Raw genomic sequence first — 8,068 nt, forward strand, 5'->3', positions numbered from 1 at the left:
AAATTTTATTTAATAAAATAATAAAGTCAACATTTATTTCCATGTATTTTTATTGAAATATGTACCATAACATTAAGACTTATAAGTAAAGTTACTAGATTTATGATTTATAAAGTGTTTACCAGTTAAGGCAAAGAGTATACTCTTTGCTTTATTCATGTAATTTTAATGTGGGCATACTGCGAAAAGTTTTGTAAGATGATAGTTATATATTATTAGATTGTTTGAGTTAGATGCAGTCATTGCATAGCCAAAAAAATTGGCGCATTTTTAAGGGAAATAGTAAATAAACTCTATGTTAATATGATCAGAAAACCCCCCACACTGTTGAATAAAAAACACAAACACACAAAATAAATTTTTCGTGAACCGAACCGAATATCAAAAAACAAAGTTCCGGTTCGGTTCCGGTTCAATTAAAAAAATTCGGCACTCCGGTTTACGGTTCGGTTCGTTTTCTAAAAAAAGTGAACCACTCCGGTTCGGAGTGGTTTAGCTCTGGAGTGGTTCACAGCCCTGATTTGGACCATGTGCAAATCTTCTTGAGTTTACTTCAGTCATCAGAAACGCTTTTTAAAACGATAATCAAACGGATGTTATTGTTACGGACTTCAGTAAACCATCAGTTATTATTGAAAAAATTAATACTATTTGGATTCCCGATCACGTTGACTAAGTGGATCTCAGCTTAGGGGCTGTCCATATATTACGTAATCATCTAGGGGGGGGGGGGGGTACCCCCAAATGATTACTCTAGTGCAAATTTTTTTTTTTTGTATGGTGAATTGATTACATGGGGGGGGGGGTCAAAAATCGCCGAAATTGTGATTACGTAATATATGGACAGCCCCTTACTTCACGAACCGGACTCAAAGAATTGCTTTTAAAAGCACAGTCTCTAACCTTGTCCTCGTGACCTCTGGTGTTCCCCGAGGGATCCACCTAGGAATTTTCATAAATGACTTGCCCCAAGTTTTTCTCTCTGCTCATGTTATGATGTATGCTGACGACGTAAAATTCTGTTTGCCGTTATCGAATCTGAACAATCTGTATTCTTGGTGCACCCAGAATTTGTTTATTTTCAACAACTCTAAATGTAACTGTATGTCCTTTTATCGGAAGAAGCTTCTCCACACTACATATTCTATTGGGTCGAATGAACTTGAACGCATAAATTCCGTTACAGACCTTAAGGTGTTATTCAACCATAACTTAAATTTCTCTAATCACATTGGTATCATAGTTAGTAAAGCAAAAGGGGTTTTTCCTTTGTTAAGCGTTGGTTGAAGGAGTTTGAAGGCCCCGTAAACCACAAACATTTTATACATTTCCTTGGTTCGTCCAATTCTTGAATATTGTTCGTGTGTTTGGTCACCCCAATATAACTATATAACTATCAGGACCTTATCGAATCGGTACAGAAACAGTTCCTTTTGTTTGCTCTGCGTGGTTTAAACTGGGAAACACATCGTCACCTGCCATCGTACGTGTATAGACTGCGTCTACTTAACCTGCCCTCCCTCAAGGATCGTCGGACCTGCCATGGTGTTATGTTCCTGCACAAATTAATTACTGGACTTGTAAATTCAAGCTGTCTTCTTGGTCAAATTTGGTTATCCATCCCTGTAAGGTCTACTCGGCACTTTCGAACCATTGCTCTCGATATTTGTAAAACGAACTTTCAGTTACATGATTCATTCGCGTTATATGTTGGCAATATAATGAACTGTACTTTTGTTTATTGTTCATTGAAATGATTATGTTTGATTACATGGGGAGGGGGGGGGGGGGGGTACTTGCACAATGATTACGTAATGATTATGTTTGATTACATGGGGAGGGGGGATCTTTCCAAATGATTACGTAATCATTATACCCGTTACTCGTTGAGTGAAAGGGTATATTGTATTCGTGCGAAAGTATGTAACAGGGAGAAGGAAGGGTTTCCGACCCCATAAAGTGTATATATTCTTGATCACGGTCACTAGCCGAGTCGATCTAGCCATGTCCGACTGTCCGTCCGTCTGTCCGTATGAACGCTGAGATCTCGGAAACTACAAAAGCTAGAAGGTTAAGATTTTCCACACATATTCTTGGGCCTCCTACGCAGCGCAAGTTTATTTCAGCCGAGCGCCACGCCCCCTCTAACGCCCACAATCGCCCACCAACGATTTTAAAATGTGTCCTGCGCCCACATCCTTAAAGATTTCCGAGAAGTATAAATGCAATTTTGTTGTCTATATTTATACCTATCGAAATGTAGAAGACATTTTTCAAATCGGACCATTCAATAAAAAGGTATGCGCAATCAACAAATTGTATATATCCATCTCCCTCGCACTCCCTTTGGCCGACTGACGGGTATTAGATAGTCGGGACACCAACTCGACTATAGCGTTCTCTCTTGCTTTATAAGTATTTTTTCATTTAAAGAATTTATTTAAAAACTTTTTTCCTTTTAATTAGATAGGAAAGCAGAGAAAAAATTTGTTTAGTGGCTGGGCGGCGAAAAAGAGAATGTTTAGTGGTTCAATCACACGAAGGATGCGAAGACCTGGAATGGCTTGTCAGTATGTTGGAGACAATTTCAGCGTAGACGAACCAAACTTTATTTATAAACCATATTAAAGATTGGGTTGCATCTCCACAGATTAAAGCAAAAAAAAGTTACGTAATCATGGGGGGGGGGGGGGGGGCTTGTTTATTGAAAGATTACGTTTGATCACCAGGGGGCGGAGGGAGTCAAAAATCACCAAAAACGTGATTACGTAATATATGGACAGCCCCTAATAGGAAATCAATTTTAGCTTCTTTGGTTTTTTTGCATTCTCTTCTACTCTAGGATATGACTCTTTTTAAATCAAATAAAAACACCTCTTAACGAGGTAAAAAACTAGTGACGATCGCACCTTCAACGTACAAAAGTTCTGATATCAACTTTTGTGACGAAAAATAATTTTAGATGCGACTAAATAAGTACGCTACCTAAAATTTACTCGTTCGGCCCGCTTTAGCAAATATTTAATATCTACACGAATGTTTTTCTGTTTTAGCGTGCCGAATGAATAAATTTTAGGTAGCGTACTTATTTAGTCGCATCTAAAATTATTTTTCGTCACAAAAGTTGATATCAGAACTTTTGTACGTTGAAGGTGCGATCGTCACTAGTTTTTTACCTCGTTAAGAGGTGTTTTTATTTGATATCAGAAGTTTTTGTTTGTTTACTTTTGCTCTCATAGGTGCTAATATAAACATTTAAATTTAAATTGGTCATAAATCATAATTCTTAAACTATTGTATTTTAACGAATTAAGTTAAAAAGGCGTTGAAGTATTTCAAAATACCTTTTAAACGAGGTATAGCACATGTCTGTACCTTTAGTAGTGTAGAACTTAAAAACTAACGAAATTTAGCCATTTTTAGCTATTTTCCCGCTAAAGTAGCGGCTTTTTCCAAAAGTCGTAGAACAAAAGATTCCTATATGGAACTCTTAAGTGCAAATTTACTGATTCCATGACCCTAAAATACAGTTCGGATACCCTCCCACAAAATTCAATACTCAGGGAGCGTTAATTGTTCGAGCTGGCAAAAGTGGCTATTTTCGTATAAAAATAACTTTTAAACGTGACTTTTTACAGTAATGTGTTATATACCAAAATTTAAGGAATCTCAAGGGCTATACAGTTTAAGGTTTTAAAGAAAATCGTTAGAGCCGTTTTTGAGAAAAATAAAAAAAAGCTAAAAAAAAAGTTTTAAAAAATTGTCTTTTGTTCATATTTTTTTAACTATTACATTTACACAAATTGCATATAGAAGGCGTTTATAGCATTTAAAAATACCTTTCAAACGAGATGCAGCACAAGTCTGTAGCTTTAGTAGTATAGAAGTTACGGCTTTCCGAATTTTAGCTATTTATAGCTGTTTTCCCGCTAAACTAGCGAGTTTTTCCAAAAGTGGTAGAACAAAAGTTTTTTATATCGATGTGATGAACGTCATATCAAATTTTCAGAACTTAAAAAACATGTTTTGGACAAGTGGACAAGTGGACAAGTGGACAAGTGGACAAGTGGACAAGTGGACAAGTGGACAAACTGACAAACAGAATTAAATTTTCATTTTGGGAAGAAGAAGAAAATCTTATTTTGGCTATAACTTTTGAACGGAGCGTCGGATTTTGACAAATGACCCCTCATTCGACGGGTATTTTCAAAAGGAATACAAGTAAATCATTGCGAGGGGGCATTTATCCCCACCGGCCCCAACAGCTCCAAATTTCGAAATTTTCAATTTTTCACTTTCACCGCTCTCTCTCCCAAGCCAATTGATTTTCTTAAAGTCTTGGTATGCAATCCTTTAAGTTTTTGCAATACCTTTCGATTGGTGTATTACTCATTACGATCGGACTATCACTGCCGATTTTCAATTTTGCGGCTATATAATAGTAGTCGCCTTCGCACACTCTCCTGGTGCGCTTCGTCACTACATGGACTGCCGTCCATAGTGATATTTCCGGATTTCCCTTTTAATTTTATCAAAATCGGACGACTATATCATATAGCTGCCATAGGAATGATCGAAAAATTAATGGGAATTTAATTGTATTGTTGTATTGTATTCTCTTCTACTCTAGGATAGGCTTTTTTTTAAATTTCCAAATTTCGAATTAAATTTAACACCAATCGGACGACTATAGGGAAGGATAGAAACAATAATGTCAAAATAATACAAAATTTAAAATTTTTGCGATTTGTAAATTAATGATAAGCTAGCCGAGGCTAGCTTAATTTTTTTTTAGAAAATTTATAAAATTTGGGACAGTTAAATTTGTAAAAGTTATACAAAACGATGACGGAAGCTACCCTTCAGTTCTGGCATCCCGTGTCGGTGACAATTCCTTAGGTCAAAAGCTTGGCCGCTGTCGACGTCAGCAGAGCAGTCGGCGCAGCGTCGACATGAAAGAAAGAGAGGCTGATATTTATATATTGCGCTCTCTTTCCTTGTCTTATATTTTGCCTGCACTCGACGCTAGCAGTGACAAATTTCGGCCGGTCCGTCATTCTCTTTTTCGCCTTACATTTATGTTCAGTTAGCAACCAAAATTTGGCCGGTAAAATTTGTGTGACGCAGCGACATGTGTATGCCCTTTCATTTTAGGACCATTTTTGTATTCCGAAATAAAAAAATTAATTTCGTGTTATAAACTTAAATTGAGTTTACTTTAAAAATACATTTAACTAATTTAGTTTATTGTTTAAATTGATTTTATAATATTCCAAAAGTCCAATTGGTCCATAATATCTTTTAAATAATAAAATATTAAAATTTGTATCTTCACAAAAATTATTTGTCCTTTTACTCAATAGAAAGGGTATACATAGGAGCATTGGCACGCGGCAAAAGCGACGATGAATCAAAAGAAAACGGGAAAGCAAAATCATGACTGGCTGTATTTTTTGACTGTCAATCGAAGAGAACGACGTGCTTAAATTTGTGCGTAGACAATTTGTAATTGGCGATTAAAAAAATTGTACAAGTGTTTACCAATTGTATTAAAAGTTAGGTAAGTGGCATTTTATTTCATTTACATATATGCAGTTGATATTAATTAAAATAACCGGTAGGTTTATGTCCCGTTGGCTATTGCTTCTGGGGGGAAAAATTCTTGCAATATGTACATACATACATACATTTCCCGTGACCAGCGCTAAAAATGTAAAAAGGTAAATATAACAAGAGAGAACGCTATAGTCGGGTTGTTGTCCCGACTATCTAATACCCGTCACTCAGCTAAAGGGAGTGCGAACGCGGGTTGGTGTCCCGACTAATAATCGTAACTCAGCTAAAGGGAGTGCGAGGGAGATAGATATATAATTTTTGATTGCGTATAACTTTTTAATGAATGGTCCGATTTGAAAAATGTCTTCTACATTTCGATAGGTATAAATATACACAACAAAAATGCATTTATACTTCTGGGAAATCTTTAAAGATGTGGGCGCAGGACCCATTTTAAAATCGTTAGTAGGCGATTGTGGGCGTTAGAGGGGGCGTGGCGCTCGGCTAAAATAAACTTGCGCTGCGTAGGAAGCCAAAGAATATGTGTGGGAAATCTCAACCTTCTAGCTTTTGTAGTTTCGGAGATCTCAGCGTTCATACAGACGGACAGACGGACAGACGGACAGACAGACAGACAGACAGACAGACAGACAGACAGACAGACAGACAGACAGACAGACGGACAGACGGACATGGCTAGATCGACTCGGCTAGTGACCCTGATCAAGAATATATATACTTTATGGGGTCGGAAACGCTTCCTTCTAGCTGTTACATACTTTTGCACGAATCTAGTATACCCTTTTACTCTACGAGTAACGGGTATAAAAATATACAACTAAAACATATTTTATAACATATGTCTGTCTTTAATTTTTTCAGGATCCTTGGTCAAATATTCACCATACGCGGACAAATTCATGAGGACGGCAATCTTACATAAATATCAAAAACAAAAAAAACAAGGGGTATTATTTATAATTAATTGTACGAAAATGTAAGTAAAGCAATTGAACACAAAATACAATTTATAAAATGAAAGAGCAAATAAAAATTAAAAATAAATTTGTATGTTTCTTATTTTATATAATGCAAGGAAAGAATTTTTTTGTACATGAAATTGCTGATGACATTTTTAAAAAGTGACACGATGATGGATTTTCCTAAGTGACAGCCCAATGGACAAATTCTGAATGTCCCTCGTGAAATCATAAGGGACATGTCACCGGTTGGTGACATCTCAAAGGACAATTTCGTATAAGGCCCTTAGTATATCCCCAGGGACTGCGAAAAAAATTTCCTTTGAGTTGTACTGAGGGAAAAAGCGGAACTCCCATACAATTTTCTCTATGTGGCGTCCTCGGTTCGTCCTGAGGTACAAATGACATGTCCTCGGGTTTTCCCTTGGTGATTACCGAGGGAAAAGTGACATCTGGAACTGAAGGGTAACTTCGGCAAGACGATGTTTCAATACCCTTGCAGATTTCACAATTAAAAAATTTGACTAGAATAGCAGATTTAATAAATAACAAAATATTTTATAACTTAATTTAAAATATTTAAATTAATTTAATTTAATTCTAAATATTTTCACCCTATTGTTCCTATGTGAGCTAAAAGATATAGACGTCCGATCTGCACGCGCTTTTTACCCTGATCAAGGTATGCATAAAAGAATACGATTTGGGAAGATTCATGTCAATAGCTTTTACACTGCGCGAAATATCTTCAATTCTGGCAAGTTATACCCGTTTGTTCCCATGAAAGCTATATGATATAGACCATAGTACACTTATAGAAGGTAGTCTCGTCGGCTGCCTAATAGTTCGGCTTTTTGTCACTTGTTAAAGGAAAAGGTTGTGTGCGGACAATTTTTTTCAGACTATTAACCCTTGTGTAACGATGACGTTCTGCAACCTCTGTCGAAAGCAAGTGCGTGTGTTTTTTCACATGTCGTTTCAGATTATTTTAGCATATCAAAAAATTTAAAGGAGAAACTGTTAATTAAGAACCTGAAGAAAAAAATTCCTATACAGAAACAAAAACAACGATTAATTTCAAAACTATTAAAAATTAAATTATAAACAACTTTAACTATCTTTACTATAAATGAACAATTTAAACCCCATGCACCATCTAAGGGTTTAACAACAAGCTCTATTGTCGTTTCACTCGCACTTACTACGCACACTCCTCTTACTCGCACTTGTTGTGAGTATTGTTAACGGACTGCTTTTTGCCGACGAGACTACCTTCTATAATTGTACAATGATATAGACGTCCGATCAGGGCGCTTTTCAAACTTGATCTGCGTACACATGTTTTAGGACGACTGTGAATGTTTCAGATCACTAGCTTTTAAACTGACAGACTGACGGACAGACGGACAAGGCTATATCGACTGCTCTTTTGATCCTGATCAATAGACCTCGGATATTGCATATTTGCATATTTTTATAGGATAAAGATAGATCAATTCCGAAAACACCAAAGTTCGTTTCAATAAAAATAT

This window comes from Drosophila takahashii, chromosome 3L (genome assembly GCF_030179915.1).
Source record: "Drosophila takahashii strain IR98-3 E-12201 chromosome 3L, DtakHiC1v2, whole genome shotgun sequence".
NCBI classification, from domain to species: domain Eukaryota; kingdom Metazoa; phylum Arthropoda; class Insecta; order Diptera; family Drosophilidae; genus Drosophila; species Drosophila takahashii.